This window comes from Triticum dicoccoides, chromosome 6B, assembly GCF_002162155.2.
Source record: "Triticum dicoccoides isolate Atlit2015 ecotype Zavitan chromosome 6B, WEW_v2.0, whole genome shotgun sequence".
NCBI classification, from domain to species: domain Eukaryota; kingdom Viridiplantae; phylum Streptophyta; class Magnoliopsida; order Poales; family Poaceae; genus Triticum; species Triticum dicoccoides.
The window spans coordinates 9,210,925-9,227,651 of NC_041391.1; the positions used below are offsets into that span (position 1 = coordinate 9,210,925).

Genomic DNA, 16,727 nt, shown 5'->3' on the forward strand with positions numbered 1-16,727 from the left:
AGAAATGCACTCTATCTCTAAATAAAACAAACATTTTTTTATTGTTCATGTTTTCGATTTTTTTGCCTTTTCTTTTACTACCCAATCTAATGCTAAAGGAGAAACATATTTCTTTTGTGATTTTCTTCGCACTCATGGATGAAATAAGCTGACGTCTTCGAAGTGGCGACAGTAAGTCCATAGAAGCCTTCGAGATGGCCACCATCCTGTAAGCAAAAAGTTTTTGGGTGGATTCCTAATTAAAAAGGTGAAACTGTACAGATGGATTGCTATGTATTTCTTAATCTGCTAATTTGGAATCTCCAAAAAAAATTGCTTACAAACATCGAAAATACACTGGGGAGTTGCTTAGAAAAATTACTGGTATTACCCCGCAAAAAAAGAAAAGAAAAATTACTGGTATTAAATTGTTAATATAAGAAATGAGAAGAGTAATTAGTTAAGTGGCATCCGCCTGATGCCAATATAAATAATGGGCACATGTGGATACAAGTGTGAGAAAAAGAGAGACAGAGGCTGCCCGTTTATTACCAGCTTGAGATACATGGCATGACCCAAGGAAGAGATTCAAGGTTAGCTGCCCCCCTCCTCATCCCCACTGCAAGTGGCTTCACCATCGTCTGACTGGAGTAGTGTGTAACATGATATGTGGATTTCTATATAGCGTCTGAATCAATATGATTGAGTAGTGTGTGTGCATGTACCTCTGCTGGGTCGGTACTGTCGTCCTCATCGTCATCGTCGGTACCGTCGTCCTCATCATCATCGTCGTAATAATCTTCATCGTCGTCGTCACTATCCGTGGCACCACTTTTGCCCGCCTGCAGATTTATTATTTAAAAAACGGCCAGACGGCTCTCAGCGACATGATATTTACACATGTATAAATACAGCGATCAATATAATGGGCAGTGGTATGTACGTGTACCTCATCCTGGTCGGTGCCTGCATGATCATGTAGCCAACTCTTGAATTTGGTAACAAGGCCTTGTATTTCTTGTTCCCCGTACCTCCCGACCCGAGGCTCCGCGGCGTCACGTAATCTTCTCTCGAGTGATCTATTCATGCGACGTATCCTTCCTTCCTGGTGTGCAGGAGGACGGCCCATATCCTCGGGTCTGTCCAAACCACGTAGGATCCACTCGAGATTATCAATGAGCATACCTGCCTCCTTATCGTAATTCTTTTTTTGTATGTAGAGATCAAGATTGGGATGGGTGCCTGAAGCCTGCCTTAGCGCTTGCTTCGCTTGCCTTACTTCCCTGTAGCTGCTGTTAGTGCAGTCAAGGTAACAGGTGACATACTTCAGCAAAGGGCAGATATTTCTCCTCCACTGCACCAAGCTGGCAGCATCCTTTCTTCCAGCGCTTGCACTGTATCCCAGGCATTCAAGCATCGGCAATGCTCCTTCTCCAACAACAATCTCTATCTTCCTCGTGTACAACAGTCTCAGCTTGTGAAACTCATTGCTGCAAAAAGTATATGATATGCTCTTTTCATCCTTACTACAGAGACCAAGGACGAGAAGTGACGACAACCTGCCGATGGTTTGAACATCCCGAACTTCTACCGTATCCACTTTCAGCCATAGACAAGAAAGGAGTGGAACTCTTAAATGATTGATCCATGATGGCACCCTCGGTATAACTATGACAGTCAGAATTAAATCGTACAGCTTTGTACAGGGTGCCAAGTCTTCCAAGCTATCATTGAGGACAACCGAATACATAGCCTCACGACCATCATCCAAGATCCTCAAATTATGGATCTTGTGCAGGTTGCGCAGAGATTCCATCAGAGCCTTGCCTGCAGACTGCTCTATTTTATGGAAAAAGATCTTGAGCACCGTTAACTTTGTCAGCTTCGCCACCTCTGTGACGAAGTTTGGGCACTTCTCCACTGAATATAGTTGCAGCTCTTCAAGGCATGTCAGTTTCCCTATCTCGCCCTTCATCACTGTACCGTTATCAGCCCACAAGCACCTCAAATTCATTAGCTCACCAACAGATGGGGGCAGCTCACTGATCAAACCTCCCCTTACATCCAGTATCTCAAGAAACTTCAGATAATGCCCTATTCCTTCCGGGATTTTGACTGCTGTCTTCACTAGCCCTAGGTACCTCAACTGCACCAACTTACCGAGATGCTCAAGACTACTACCTTCTGAAAAAACATAGTCCTCAATAACTAGCACACACAGTACTTTAAAGCTCAAAAGTAGGGGCATCCTATTGGCACTGCACTTGACAACATAAAATGACCTTACATGCTCCATTGCAATGCAAGAGTTGTGTTCCCCACCTTTTCCATGTACTGCTACTCTGCGAACCTTGTTGGTTGACTTTCCTCCTGGACATGTGACGTGATGCTCCATATCATGTACTGTAACAAAGTTTACTTCATTTGATATGGTGCGGATGAGATCAAGCACCATGTCATGCACACGACAACCACTTTCGCCATTCAAAATATCATCACGATCTATCCACCGGATCATGCTTCTATTTACTAGCTTGCTGAAATAGCTCTCTCCTAACTGAAAGGACCTATCTGGGACAAAACCATCAGAGACCCACCTCCATATGAGTGTGTTTTTTTCAATAAAGCTATCTTCAGGGAACATGCTTAGATACAATAAACATGTCTTCAGATACGGAGGTAGATCATAATAACTAAAAGACAATATCTTTCTTGTGTTCTGAACAACTTCGCTGTCCTCATGCCCAAAACCAATGGCGTCATACACCTTAGACCAATCCTCACTCTGCTTTCCAACAAGCAAGCTAGCAATTGTAATGATAGCTAATGGCACACCGCCACATTTCTTCAAAATTTTGTTAGTCACCTCAACATGTTGGTTAGATGAAGTTAGTCCTTCACCACCACATGTCCTTGTATAGAATAATAATTCTGAGTTATCACTAGAAAGTGGTTCCATGTTGTAGATACCACCAGCTTTTGTGCCAACATCAACAAGACGAGTAGTTATGATTAATCTACTTTCTGGATGACTGTCCATGAAAGCACATTTAATCATTTCCCATGTTCGTATATCCCATATGTCATCGATCACAAAGAAGTACCTATTCCCATGAGAGGCAAGATCTTTAATTAGAAAAGCAATATAACATATAGTAGTATACCCAGTAGAACAAGCACACCAACACATCAGACAAAAAGGCATTTAACTATAGCAAAAATATAATCTAATATAATATAATATAATATACTCCCTCTGGATGCCATCAATGACATACAGTACTATATTTCCATGGGAATACATCTCAAACTTGAAAAGCATTCTTTTGCATACTTGAGTCTTTAATTATCATTTTCACATGGTTATATTGCATATAATTGGATGTCCACTAATTAGCCGCAAAACCAAAGTCCATGTACTTACCCAGTTAACTGCTTGACGGTAATAATCTCGGATTTTAGCAAAAGAATAGATGTGCCACATCTGTTCTACTGGTCTTGATGATATGGTGTTGGTACCCCAAACACTCAGAAGAAATTATTTGCAAGCTTGGCCAATTGAAAGTTGAAACACAGCAACCTGGTACACATGGTTAGCTGATTGTGTTTACTTGCATGTTGCTAATCCAATAGAGTAGCTCTACGTCGGTGTGTTCGAGTCAGTTGACGCTCATGCTTGTGCTGTAGGTGTGTTCCTTTTAACCGTTCAGACTTTTCTTTGATGTACTATGCTCATTGAATAATATGAACTTAAAATTTCTATGGAAAAGTGAAAGAAAACTAACATATGTTTTTTATACATTACATGTATAGTTTTAAACTTTTTTTTGGAAAAGGAGGTTAAAACCCCCGGTCACTGCATCAATCGATGCATTTTATTCAACAAAGGTCTCACAAGAATATACATCAAGCCACCCGAAGCCATCACTCACACCTACAAACTCGATAATGTAGAGTGCTCTCACTCTCCACATCTAAAACCGGTGTCATTACCGATCCGTCCACATAATGTATCTGAAAATACAACCGGTGCAGCAAACCTAAAGCGTACATCACATGCACACGTTTTAGAAGCCGCCATTATCATCGAACCGCTGAACCATCTTCAGAAAGAGATCTGCAACATCCTTGCCAGTCCAGCCATCTGTCGACACCACCATGGCACCCAATGACACCACCTCCTTGGGGCGCAAACCGATGAGCACGTCGTGTCGCTGCTGGTAAACCGTGACACCATGTCACCAAGTACCACCAGCTAACACAACTTGAAGTCTAGAAGATCTATCGTGCGTAGCACCTCCCAAAGAGGTATGACACAGCATAGCACATGTCAGCCAGGCATAACTTGAAGTCTAGAAGGTCCGTGGAAGATGAAGCCGCTGCACCTCCTGCCTGTGTCTTTCAGTGCTGCTACACAAATGATGCTCCCTAGAGAGAAACTACACTGCAGTTTCGCCATTGTCCTTTTTGGAAGACCAGATCCTAGGGTTTTCTCGGAGAAGCACGAGTGGGTCTACAATAGTTATACGACGATGCCTTCATCAATGTAACAATGCAGAATGCCACCATCACCTGTAGTCGGCTCGGTTTTCACCGGCAACTAAGTCTCCCCAACTCGTAGCCGGGACTTGATGACGGATCTCGAGATCTGACCACCCAGCCTCAGGCCGACCACCTCCGATGTAGGAGATGACCACCAGATCCACCGCCGTATATAGCAAGGCACAACGGTCGGCCACTAACCGAAGGCTACACCCTCATGCAACCGGCCCTCCACCAGGCCCTCAACGGCGCCCTCTACGCCACTGCTACCAAGCCGGATTGGATGACCCAGCCACCTCCCAAGGCCGTGCACAGAGCCTACGGCCTCTGCCTAAGATACGATCTCGGCCGGCCTCGGCGGCTAGGGCCGGTGGGATAATAAATGGGGCAGCACGGTGCAAGTAGCTCCCGCTTGTGCAGGGTCCGACCACTTCAATTGGATGAATCAAAGGCAAAATATCATCAAGAGAATAGACCATGTATATACTTTTTGCAGGCAAGAATAAACCATATGGAGTACTGTATTCCTTATTTGTCTGACAAAGCCTAAAGTGGCATTGCTATTCGGTTGGATGTTATACATGTTATATTAATGCCACTGTATTTTATTCACCCATACTAGTATTTTCACTTACATGTCAGCAGAACAAAAAGCATGCAGGACACTAGCATAGGGTAAAAATGCATACCTCTTGCCTACTAAGAACGTCTGCAGCTGGTTGATCAGCTGCCATTCATCCATTGTCGCTGAAGCTTTGTACAGCTCCCTGTCAAGTTCAAGGAGGATATCCCTAAGAACTTTTCTTTGTGTCTGGACTTTGACCCACTGGAACAAAAACGGCACAATCAAAACTCTTTTTAAGCTTGTCATACACGGCTTTAGCCAGAGTTGTCTTGCCCAATCCTCCAAATCCAACAACAGAGACAACCTTGAGCCTTTCACCAGACGGATCATCGCCCTTAGACAACCTCTCTGTTAGCTCATCCATTGACTTTTCAATGCCAACAAGGTCAGATACTTTGCTGTACATGGCCAAGAGACGTGGATCGACTTCCATTTTGGCATTAGTATTACCAATAACATCTTTGTATCTGTCATACCGCTCTTTCACCTCCTTAACTTGGATCTTGACGTCTTTGATGTCGTTGGCTATTTTGCGACGAATCTTGAGCTTGCTGGCCTTCTTGCAGGTCTTCTTGATGAACCTGAAGAAGGTGTGTGGCTCGGTAGGTTCAACACCTTCAACACGCACCATGAAGGAGTCAAGGCTATCCTCGATGGCATAGGACAGCTCCCTGACATCGTTGGCCCAAATCTTGACCAGCGGATCAAGCTTGTCTAGTGGCACGTCGGACACCTTCAGGAGCGCAACTTCTATGACCAGGAGCTCATCCTTCAGGTCCCTGATCCCCTTCTTCAAACGCTTCTGCAGGTTGTACTCCTCCTTGAGTAGCTCCCCCAGCTTGGGAAGCAGAGAGCTCATCGCCCCTGTGGCGAACTGCATCCCGACTCTCACCCTATCACTCTCTCACTTTTGCTAGCCTGCTGGCTCCTCTCCTCTCTTTTTCTCTGCCTCAGTTTCTACTATCTCCTTTGAGAAGCTCTTGCTTGCTGGTTGTGGCTATGTTGCTGCCGCTTGTATGTGTATATGGACTACTACCTAGCTAGTTTGATTGGATCTGAAGCTTCTTTGTGACTGGAGTGATAAGGACGCGGTTGCAACTTAAGCTCCACCTAATAGTTTTCTTACTAGTTGCGCGCAACTGGCGTTTGAAAAGAGGTGCTTTTCCAAGGAGGACGTGATGGGTAATGGCTAGCACGTGCCAAGCATCTCTAGATCTGCGCATGGTCTGTTGGTTAGTGGCTTAATTAGTGCGCACTTTCAGGCCTGGCCGGCCCTCTGTTTTTTAATACCAACGACGACTCGCTCAATCTGCAGCCAGCGTTAGCTTCAAAGATATGCCCACCAGGGTAAATCAAAACCGGTTTGGGTTTTGTAATTGTTCAAAACTGAAGTGTATATCCATACAGCGGCAATTTGGATTACTCTCTATATATGATTGAACTCATTGGAGCACTAGGTACAGTGTTGTTACTTGCTACCAGGCTAGGTACAAAGTTGCCCAAGCCAGATTATTAGCGGTAAACTATTTTATGAAACAGCCTCTAAACTTGTGCAAAACTACAATATCAAAGTTTTCTCAGTGGGGCTGTCAGAGAAGAGTTTCTACCGAGGCTGTGCTTTCAATATTAGCTAGCAGACACAAAAATTCTCTAGATCTGCGAAAAATTGTATGTTTGCTGCAGACCGAGGGAATCTAGTAACAGAGACGATGTATTTAAAAAAAATATTTTTTGGTATGTCCTCCATTGGTTGAACCCAACAATGGCTACAAGTAATGATTCTCTTAAAGGTGTTGTCTTTGAGCATTGCGTTCTCTACTATTCTGTGTGCTCATTCCATCGCGCCACTGACTATTGGACCCTCTATGGTAGATAATGGAAAGAAGATTTTCACATGGGCCAATATTTGATAATGGAGAAACCACGCAACCAGTCAGTATAATTATTTGATGCATTTTACAAGATATGTTATATATCTACAAAAAAAGAGTGTCCATTTCTCTGTAAAAGAAGATGCATTTATTTTTTTGCGAATAGAAGATGCATTTTGAATACAGTTTCGTAGAGTATCATCTAAGGCATCAAGAATATACAATACAAGGAGTGAATCATGGATTAAATGGGCTTGCACAAGTCGAATTAGCACTTCCGACTGACGGTTCGCAACTGAGAGAGGTCAGATAAGACATAAATATTGATACCGTCAATCACACATACAAGGGGTAAAGTCTTGATTTCTTTTTCCTCTGCATATATAAGTCTAGCTAGATATAAGTATTGTCATAGTGTCAGTGCAGAATATGTTTCGAGGCTAATTAACATGGTTAGTCTGAGATAAAAATTGTTCGTGTCAGTGTCATGCACAATACTCTATAACGACTGCTTTTGGACCAATGTTTGTGGTTAGTCCAGACATAAATTATGAAGTGTCAGTGTCCATGGCACATACAAAATCATATCGTACGAAACCTTTGGGGAAAATGTATAATACATGTTCACAGAACAAAGACGACTAGGGTTGGTCAGGTCTGGATCCACGGTATGCGCCATGCATTGCGCGCATGCTGTCTTTAGATAAAGTCTGGGAAAGTTGTGCCGACATAAAGATATAATATGATACTTTATTCACCAGAAAAGAAAATGATACTTTGTCGTGTTCAATAAACTAGCCAATATGTGCAGCTTTCCCTGCCATACACAACGTGCAGGTTGGTATATCGAGGATTCAAAAAAAATGCCGTTAAGTGCCTATTGGCATATCACACAAATGGATCACACATCTAACAGCCTAGGATACCTTTTCAACATATATGGTTATCCAGCCATCTCGGATGCTCATTGCAGAAAGCAGCAGTATATAGACGGCAATCAAAACTGTTTCAGCTAGGGTTTGGGGCCAAGTGTGAACATGTGTTTCAATCGTGAGGGATAGTACCTACATTATGGTACCATTACAGTTTTGTTCGTGATTGAGATATGAGTTTCCTGTGTTGAATATTTATTTTCTCCTTCTCTCATCTACTTGCACAATAGTTTTCTGGAGTCACTGATTGCATGACTGTTAATTACTTTCTGGACTTGGGAGAAACATGTTCTTGTTCACCATTGCAAAATAGGTACTCCATCCGTCCGAAATAGCTTGTCCCAACCTTGTTTCTCAAATGGATGTATGTAGCACTAACTTGATGCTAGATACATCCATTTGAGGGACAAGCTTTTTCGGACGGATGGGGTATTAGTTAGCCATGTCTGACTCTACATTTCGAGCGTAACTAGTGGTTCAACCAGAGTAGCCCCTCCTTCCCTACTAATTTATTCCCTTCCAAGTCATGGCCACTCTTAAATTGTGCTCAAGCTCCGCCACTGTCCCCACATGAACCATTTCAAAAGAAATGAAACATTAAATGTAGAAATGCATGGAAAAATCAATGACATTGTCCAATGGAATATAGGAAAACTGAAGAGATTGTTGCGTCCACAAGGTTTGATACTAATTGAACGACAAGTAGGACAATACTAAATGGAGTTGTACTCCATAGGTGTTACAATAATATATGTACCCCTGTGTGCATGACTATCACTTCACGATCCCCTCCTACTGCCTAATAGATTTCCATTCTCGCTCAGACCTTCCTAGCCTCTACCTTTTAGCTAGCTTTATTTTTCATTTTTTCTCCTTCCATCCCATGCAAGTTCAAGGAGAAACAAAACATGCACATGAGTAAAGTGAACTTCTAGTTGAGTTATAACTATGCTCCGTTGCCACCTAATCACTCCCCGCTCACCTTCATAAGAGTCGGAATTAGAGAGCAGAGTACATTTGTAATGAGCTCTTACTTCTCTATGAGGGACCGAAGCCACATTTCAATATAGACATGGGAGACATATAGGGAAATGAAGAGTCAGTTGTGACGTCGAATATTTTATAGATGGACTTACATTATCTACAACTTCTTAAGCAGGGTCTCTTCGTGGTTATTTCGTTGCATCCACAAATTCCTCAGCGAAAATCAGCTTAGCTGTGGTTGTTGGGGACAGCCCTAGGCTAGCTATAAATCAGTCTTTGGTTGCCACCATGGAGTCTTTTTCGCATCCGAGATGCAGTAGCATAGTATTTGGTCACCTGCAGCAATCAATCTGCAACGAGTATTTAGCAAGCAATCAGCAACGAGTATTTAGCAAGCAGTCAGCAGCAAGCAGTCTCTGGTTGCCACCACGTCTCAACCAACCCTCACTAGAAACTACACTCTACAAAAATGAGCAAAAAGCTCTATTTTTTCTTATTCATGGCAAAAAAATACCAAGTGAGAAAACTGGCTGATTTCGCCCAAAATTAAACTCGATTATGAAAGGGTTGGCCCACATGTAAGCGTTGAAGTTGCACAATAGTCAACTGCGCTAGATTGACCATTATGATTGACTATTATGATAGATGAGACCCACGTGTAAGTATTAATCCTCTTCTTCCTTCAAACATTTTCACTGGGATATTTCTTCAAACAGTTTGTATGCGTGGTTGTGTTAGAATCGGAAAATACTAATAGTACTTAGGCTAATCTAATCATGCGGGCCAGTGGTCAGTGGCCCATTCTAATCCTATAAAACCATTAACCCATCCCCTAACCTACCCACTAACCCATCCTAACCTAACCATAAAAAAATCATGCTACTCATCACCCCTTTCCTCCTTGCGCCGCACTGGCTAGGCCGTCGGCGGCCGCGCAGCTGGAGTACTGCCGGCCTTGTAAACGGAAATTCCTATTGGACGCTCGTTGCGTCAAAATGTCGAGAGAACGCATAGGGCAGCGATCTGCTGGGCCGGCCCACCTTCCACTGTACGCAGTTTCGGTTTTGGGAACCTTCTAGAGGATCCCAGCCGGTTTTTTACGGATTTGGGAACCTTCTAGAAGGTCCCTGAACCCGATTTCTTTCTTTTCTGTTTTTCCTTTCGTTTTTCTTTATTTTCTGTTTCTTTTTTCCTTTTCTCTCTTTGTTTTCTTTTTCTTTTTATTTTCTTTAGTTATTTTTTTGTTTCTTTTTTCTCTAATTTTCTTTTGTTTTGTTTTTCATTTTTCTTTCTCAGATTTCTTTTTCTTTTTCAAAAATGTTCACATTTACAAATGTTGTTCATTTTTAAGGAAAATGTTCATGTTTTCAAAATTTTGTTCCTAACTTGCAAAATTTGTTCGCTTTGTATAAAAAAATATTCATAATTTCATGAAATGTTCCATTTCCCAATATTTGTTCAAAAATTCAAAAAATGTTCATGGTTTCAAATTTTGTTCAGGATTTCATAATTTGTTCGCAACTTAAAAAAAGTTTCATGTTTTTCAAAAACATTTTCTGCAGTTTCAATTTTTTTGTTCGCATAGCCAAAAAAAATGTTCTTGTCTATGAAAATGTTCAGAAATTAAAAATATGTAGGAACTTTTTCAAAATATATACCATTTTTCTGAATTTTTGAACAAATTTCAGGTTCGAGAACATTTTATTTGAAATGTTTCAAAAATTGTTCACAATTCAATTTTTTTTGCAATTTTCAAAAAATGATCGTTTCGAAATTTTCTTTGGTAAGTTTTTCTTTAAAAAATCACATCTTTAAAAAATTATTCACCATTCTTAAAAAATGTTCCCCTTTTAAAAAAACACAAATTAAAAAATGTTCCTGTTCTCAGAATTTGTTCACAAATTAAAAAATGTCCTCTTTTTGCAAATTGTTCACCAATTAAAAAAATGTTCACATTTTGTCAAAACCAGTTCATGATTGTGAAATTTTTTTCGGAATTTAACAAAATGTTCATGTTTTTCAGGATTTGTTCACAAAATCAAAATATGTTCCTGTTTTTAGTTTTTTTTCAAAAATTCAAAATATTGTTCACATTTTCAAAAAATGTGTCTCTTTTTATCAAAACTGATCGTAATTTTAAAAATGTTCATGTTTTAAATATTTGTGCAGAACTTCAAAATTGTTCCTTTTTTTAATTTTGATTACATATTCAAAAAAGTGACAAAAAAACTAAAACTCGTGTGCGTTCGTAAAAATGTTCTTATATTTTGTTCTTCGGAAATTACAAGAAAAGGTCAAAAAAAGAAACAATAACTGGATCTGGTGACGTGACTAGTTGTATAGCTTCCGTATTGCCATTTAACCACAAGCAGCAATCATGCGTAGTGGTTTGGTAGCTTGCTCTAGAAGTGTGCGGTCGTCGTATCGAGTCCTCGCTGAAGCTTCACCTTTTTCTTTCATTTTTTACACCACACGCTGCCTGTGTGGGCCGGCCCAGTCGGGGGGCTCCCTGTGCGAAGCCCCGACTGGTTGCCGCAGTAAGCGGCACATAGGTGCTCCCCTTGTAAACCGGATACCTATAGAGTATAGTAGGCCTTATTGGGCTGCGCCATATACCCATGTTCTCATGCTCCGGCCCTCCGCCTGTTTGTTTTGCCGTCGGTTCCGTAAATTTTATCTTATTTCAGACTAAAAAGAAAACGTAAGGAAATATATAATCATCGTAAAAAATATTTTATATTAAGTAAAATTACTAAGGTAAAAAATAGTGTAAAATATAAATAAAATGCATTTTGTTTGGTCTTATGGCATATAATTTTGTTTTCTTCTGCTAAATTTAATTTAGTGAATCAATATGAATTTAACTGTTTGTATTCCAAATATAATTTATTTATGGAACGATTTTAAGATTACCTCTGGTGAAGAATAAATTATTCTGCATCCTGGGTGATGTATATAGAAAGGTTACATTTTGGGAAGTGAGCCTAGCCCAATTCGTTTGAGGAGGGGTTGCACAATGATGAATAACTTATATTTTTTATTAACTACACTTTAGTTTACTGCTGGAATGCAGCGTGGAAGAACTAATTTAGAGGGTGTTTGGTTACAGGGACTTATTGGTGTAGGGACTTAAAAAAGTCCCTTTAAGTCCCATCTAAACCAAATAGGAGGGACTTATAGGGACTTAAAGTGGGCATTTGGGACTTATAAAATAAGACTCTCAAGGAGGGTCTTATAGGGACTTATAGTTGTAATATGGTATTTTAGTCCGTGTCAAGTCTCAGGAACCAAACAAGTAGGGACTTTTTAAGGACTTATGAATTGTAAGTTGGGACTAAAAAAAATCCTAGGACTTATCAACCAAACAGGGCCTTAATGTTGTTCAGTTGTTTGCACATGCATCCATGGATCTAGCAATTTTTGCGATATAGCACACCTTATCTCAATTAGTAGATGGCCCTAGCACTATAGTGGCGCAAGTTGTTCTTCAACCGTTCTTGATTAATTTTCTCTTCGTTATCCATAGCTCATGACTTGTGTGCCAGGCTGGCTGGAATGCAGCAATCTATCGACGCCACAACTGCTCACCCTTCTATGCCTTGCATAAGTTCATTCTAAATGAATTGTTGCTAATTCCAGCAACGAAGGGAAGGGGACGGGAAGGATATTAATGCTGCTTTCTGAATTCATGCAACACTGGTTTCCTCCCACCTTCTGCCTTAGAAATTAGAACAAAAAGACAAGAACAATAAGGAACACTCGCAGGCATACATCAGAGTGAAGTCCTATATGGTTTCTTCTGAGCGTCTTTTCTACTCTTCTGTATCCATTACTCCCTCCTTGTCATAAACATGTGATGTTTTAGGTCTGTAGGCATGCCAACAGACATGAGCATTTTTGTTATGTTTTTCCCAACAAAAAAAGAGAACTCAGTACTGAAATGCCGCTATATACATCTTGGAATATTAATTCATCATGGAAACAACAATCTCCCTCGACCCAGTCCACTCTTATTTGTGTCAAAACGTTCTGAGCTTTAAAACTTATATATTATTACTCAGTAAACTGTTATTTTCTTCTTGTTTCTCTTGATGGATAACTATTCTGATCATGTGGCAAGGAATGGGAACAAAACGAAAAAAAAATCACTCGTGGTCTCGGATCTTTAACAAAGGGTCCCAGAAAGTCTCCTGGTGCCTTAAGAACCCTTTGCTCATCTCATAGTCCTTTTTTCCTCTGCCTACCATAGCTAACACATCCTTAACTTATCAATGCATAACTCAGCAACACATACTTTCAAACAATACACATCTTACGAATGCCAGTTAATATTATGTTACGTTTAAAGCAAAAAATGTAGTCATAAATTTCTATATGAGAATAGTTATTTACATCTTGCGAATGCCAGGCAACGATGGAACTAGGGGCAGAATTACGAAGAAAGGATGTGCAATTTAATGTGTGCATTGCCCAGTTGTGTGTTAAATGGATGGCACCTTGCCCCTAAACGACATGTCTATAGCGGTCTGAACTCAATAACCACCAGGCATGGTAGTTCAACGAATGTAGCCATCCCAGGCTGGACCTATAACTGGCAGCTTCTTCCATTTGCCTCTAGTTTGTTGAGATATTGCTGATGATCTTTCACATATGTCGGTTAGTAAAACCGCCACAGATGGGGTTATTGAACCGCCAAAGATAGCATGTTACGTATATACTAGTCATAGTTCCCACTGACCCACTGATGGGTGATGAACAATGAAAAAAAGAAATGGAGCACCACTAGTGGCGGAATGCATGTTGGAGTAATGGTGTCATACAACACAACACAAGAGGAAATTGCACGCGTCAAGTTTAAATGATGTTGGTTGAGGATTGATGAGAGATAACACCATGTTAGATGGATGAGTGCTATGTGCATGTGCGAGCAGTGAGCATAAATGCATGCTCATGTGAACTACATTACTCCAAAATTTTCACTTTATCTACTCCTGATGATCCTCTCCTCCTCTCGTCCCGCCTATTTGATTCCTCACACCTTACGAGGCTCAGCATTCTACCTAGCCTTCTTCTTATTTCTTCTTCCAGTTGCTTCACATTGTAGTTCTAGTTGATACATCTTTCCTTGATGTATAACTTGTTCCTTTATCACTAAGTTTCTCACGGCTGTTCTTCAATTCCATCTCTTGACTATCCATTATTTTCCTTGACGAATCATCTTGTTGCATCGTGATATAAGTTGGATGGGAGAATGAAACAAGCGGGGAGTGTGAGGAGGCATGCCATTGGAGTTGGCCACAAGGCATTGCATGTATTCTTCAATAATTTGGGGTCTGCCCTTGGAGGAGTGCAACCAGAAGAATAGAGTGAATAATTTTTTGCTCTTGTTCCTAAACTCAACTTGCCATAGCTTTTATCTGCATATAGAAGGGAGCTGCCAGAGGCATGGCCATGCTCTCCGACACTAGATGCTGCACATTACCAACCTCCCGGGATTTACCGATGATGCCAGAGGCACGACCAACCTCACTACGATAGTCTAACCCCTACATGCAGTCAACAGCAAGAAAGAACTAGGGAATTACAATATGAATATTACAAATAACATGAAGGATTTCTATGAATTGGATTTCTGAAAAGCAATTCGTCGGTGGCCACTAGACACATCAGTTAGGAATGACTAACTTTTCACTAAGAAAAATATAAGGAAAATACCAAGAGCTATTTCTCTGTATATGGGACAATGGGTAGTGGTCAAGGGAGTGGACGCATATCCGAAGGCAATGGATATACAATCCTAGATCTTACAATACCCGTGGGCCCATGTGAAGGTGGCACAACACCTTCTTGACTAGGTTTATGTGGCTAAGTTATTGCTCCGATCCACTGAGGAACAATATTGTTGTGGTTCGTCAAAGAAAGAAACCATGCAATAAGATGGTTTCACTTGATACTAAGGGTGTCTTCCCTACCAACTGATCCATATTCTCAAGCAAACCCTATATTTTCTTCTTATATTTTTTCTGCTAACTAGCAAAGTGACATGCACAATGCTGGCGGGAAACAACTTTAATTTTAGAATAATATATCACAAAGTTTTGATCTCACTCAAATATCTAATGTGGCAAGAGATAACAAAGTATGTAGTTAGGAATTGACTATTAGGGCATGTTCGGTAACACTGGGGCTCCCAGCTTCACCGACCCGTGGTGGAGCTAGGTATGACGCCCTAACTCCGTGAAGCCCAAATCAGGAAGGTGGCGATACTCCTAGGACAAAAATGTAAAAATTGGAAACCAACCTTTCTCGGATCTGGGAAAAGGCAAGAGCGAGAGTTGCACATTATTACAGGAAAATGTCATCTCTAAGTGACCTGTAGCAGAACAGTGCGCTCCTCCCCCATGACCATGATATACCTCACCCGACAGTCCCTAGTGCGAGGAGGCTGTCCCTCTGCCGCCATATCCTTTTGCCGCGCCACCAGCCTGTGCTCCGTTGTGGCGAGCCAGATTTTCCCCTGCCACCCTATGCACCCAAGCGCCACCACACCACCAACTCGCACCCGAGGCACCCTTCTAACTTGCACATCAGACATCTTTACTCTCTGCCATTGCATGGAAGAACTCTGATAACGGCGTGGTGTACCCGTGATAACATGTTGCAGTGTAGCGGCCATGGCAATGTGCTCCTCCTCTTGGGAGATACCATGTCGGTCAATGGTGGTGGTGCTTGACGAGGGGTCCTCGAAGTGGTGCTTCTCCTTCTGTACGAAGCTCCATTGACACTCCAGACCACCTTCCTTGTGGACATGATCGATGTCGAGCCAGATACCCAGCTCTGCCAACCCCAACAAGACATAGTGTCACCATCTACTATGGGGGCACATGCGCCTAAATGGGTGGAAGGCATGGTACATCAATTGAACTGAAAAGTTGCATTGCCGAATACATCTTCAAAATGTTGTTTCTCTTGAAGCACACACTTTCACATGCTGAGTTTCTTAAGGAGTGGGTGAACCTATGGCCTATTTGGCAGGTGCACCGCAAAGCTATACATGAACAGGAATTTCAAATTCCTTTGTCAATCCATTGTTTTACCAATTGGTTTTCTGGAAGAGCTTGAGATGACCCCTCCGAAGCAAGCTCGGTATAGCGTACAAGTCAATGTTACTAATCCGAGTCATGGGGTTCCTCCTTTGGTGGATGCATGTATCTCGAGAGCTAGAAGTGAAACTGCAGCTTTGTTTGGAGCCTCTACAGTTGTGTTTGAAGGTCTGGATGGCCCAGCTGTTCTTGAGGCGATGTAGTGAGGGTCTTTCCCTTGCTTTCAATCTCCATGTCCAGTAGTTAGTCATAGTTGTTTACTACATAATGGTTCTATCGTGGTCATCTTTGTTATGTACTCTCCTTAATTATTAAAAAGATTGGTTATGTACATCGTAATGAAGCAAAGGCCATTCTTTTAAGTCTCGAAGTTAAGTGTTTCATGAGACAACTCATAGGCCATCCAAATTTTAGAGCTTCTCAATCCTTGTTGTCACTAGTAGAAAAACCCCCCATTCGTCCCGGTTCGTGAGGGTCATTTGTCCCAGTTCATGAACCAGGACTAAAGGGTCGTCACTAAAGCCCTGTCCCTTTAGTCCCGGTTCACCCAGGAACCGGGACAGATGGGGCTCCACTTGGCCGCTGCCGCTTGACTAGGTAGGGGGGCCTTTTGTCCCGGTTGGTGCCACCAACCGGGATCAAAAGGCTTCCACGTGTCAACATTTCAGGGGCTGAGTTTTTTGTTTTTTTC

The 16,727-nt window shown here is 41.6% G+C and overlaps 1 pseudogene; it reads right to left on the reverse strand.

Moving 5' to 3' along the window:
• LOC119320528 overlaps window positions 1-6,195 on the reverse strand; it is a 33,340-nt pseudogene extending 27,145 nt beyond the window's left edge.
• Between the last annotated feature and the right edge of the window lie 10,532 nt (window positions 6,196-16,727).